We start from the raw sequence: 1,800 nt of genomic DNA on the forward strand, positions 1-1,800 counted from the left end.
TTCAAAACCTTCTAGTAAAGCACTTACAGAATCATGGTCTGCTAATCAATTAATTTGTAGCTTCACATTCATTTTATGGACCTCCTATACTGTTTTCTCCGTTTATTTTTAATGGCTATCATAGTCAGTCCTACAGAGGAGTTCTTAGGATTGATGAACTTGAGTATTGAAATGATCTGTTATTATTTGGTGTCTCTCTTGAATTTTTATTTTTATCCTGTTTCTTTTGATGATTTTTTTTTAGGAGATTATTGCTTATGATATTTACAATCATATAGTTACTGAGATCAGTTTACATCAACTCTGATATGACACCGTTCAGATTTTAATTCTCTCAAATATTTGAGGGACGTTAACTCCCCTCCTTAGAAAAAAAAATGCCTTCACTCAAACTTTAAAAAAGAAAATTTAAATTAAACTCCTGTGATGTGTCATTACGAGATCGAACCACTTCACTCACACTTGTTTTTTTTAATGATTTGAATGAGAAAGCATGCTATGCTATGCGCTCGGGAAAGTAAGTTGTATGCTTTGCATCACATTGCATGTTATGGTGGCACAATTTTGGTGGACTGCCGTCGTTTTTGCTATTGCTGTTTGTTTTAATAAATCCCCACTCTAAAACTAAATCCTATATCATTTGCTTGCTCCACTTGTGCCTAATTTACGCTTCTTTTTTTTCATGGAACAATATAATAATTCTCTTTGCTTTGGAAAATCATGTTGCTATAAACGAATCAAATTCGTATTTGAGGACATTAACTTATTTATTTGTTTAGAATTCATTTAATAAATAAGTTATAAACTATTTTAATACGGTTCATTCATTTAAAATTCGTTTATTATTCATTTAAGTAAACCTAATTTTAAAAAAAATTAAAACTTGAAGTCTAATATAGTAAATTACCAATACAATAATACAAAGTATATGTGCGCGTGTGTATATAATGTTTGGCAAGCTCACTTAGATTAGATTGAGTGGACTGAATTCAAATTTAATCCTATGATTAGATGAGTAGTTATCCTAATTCTCACATGCGTTGAAATAGGATTAAATTAAATAATGTTTGTCCTCTTATGATTTCTCTTTATTTATTTATTTATTGTTATTAATTAATTTTTTGCTTATTTATTTTTATTCACGATTCCATAAAAAATGACGTAATTTATTTTTTATTTTACTTATGACATCTTCTTTCATTTATTTATTTGTATTAATATTTAATGTTAAAATAATAATTAGTTAATAGTATAGTATATGTATTAACAAAATAATTATTAAGAGACATTTCATTTATCATTTGAATATTATGTAAAACATTAACATTTGATAAATAAATAATTTTATATTTAATTATTTTAATAATATTTTATTTAATAGGTAAAATATACATCATATAAAAAAATATAATTTAAATAAATTTAATTGTTCTAATTAACTTCACTTATATTTAATTTAATATAGTCTAATTTGATATTAATATGATATTATACTAAGTATAATACAAGGCTGGTGCTACGTTACATTTAACGTAACGTACGCCACACACAGCAACAGTTCCGGGTCCCTGTTGGATGTCTGTGGACCCTAACTATTTAATTACATTTAACGACTGAATTTAACTGTGACACGGTACCACATTTACACCGTAGCTGGACCCTCTAATCCGATAGTTTTTATAATAAATCCAATTTAATCGTGACAAATGGTCAAAATTGGTTAAGGGTATCGGCTACCCAGTCACCTTTGCAGGCACCACATGCATTCTTTTTTGTTATATTCTCACAGCCGTTGGATTT

The sequence above is a fragment of the Citrus clementina genome, unplaced genomic scaffold, assembly GCF_000493195.1.
Source record: "Citrus clementina cultivar Clemenules unplaced genomic scaffold, Citrus_clementina_v1.0 scaffold_8, whole genome shotgun sequence".
Taxonomy (NCBI): domain Eukaryota; kingdom Viridiplantae; phylum Streptophyta; class Magnoliopsida; order Sapindales; family Rutaceae; genus Citrus; species Citrus x clementina.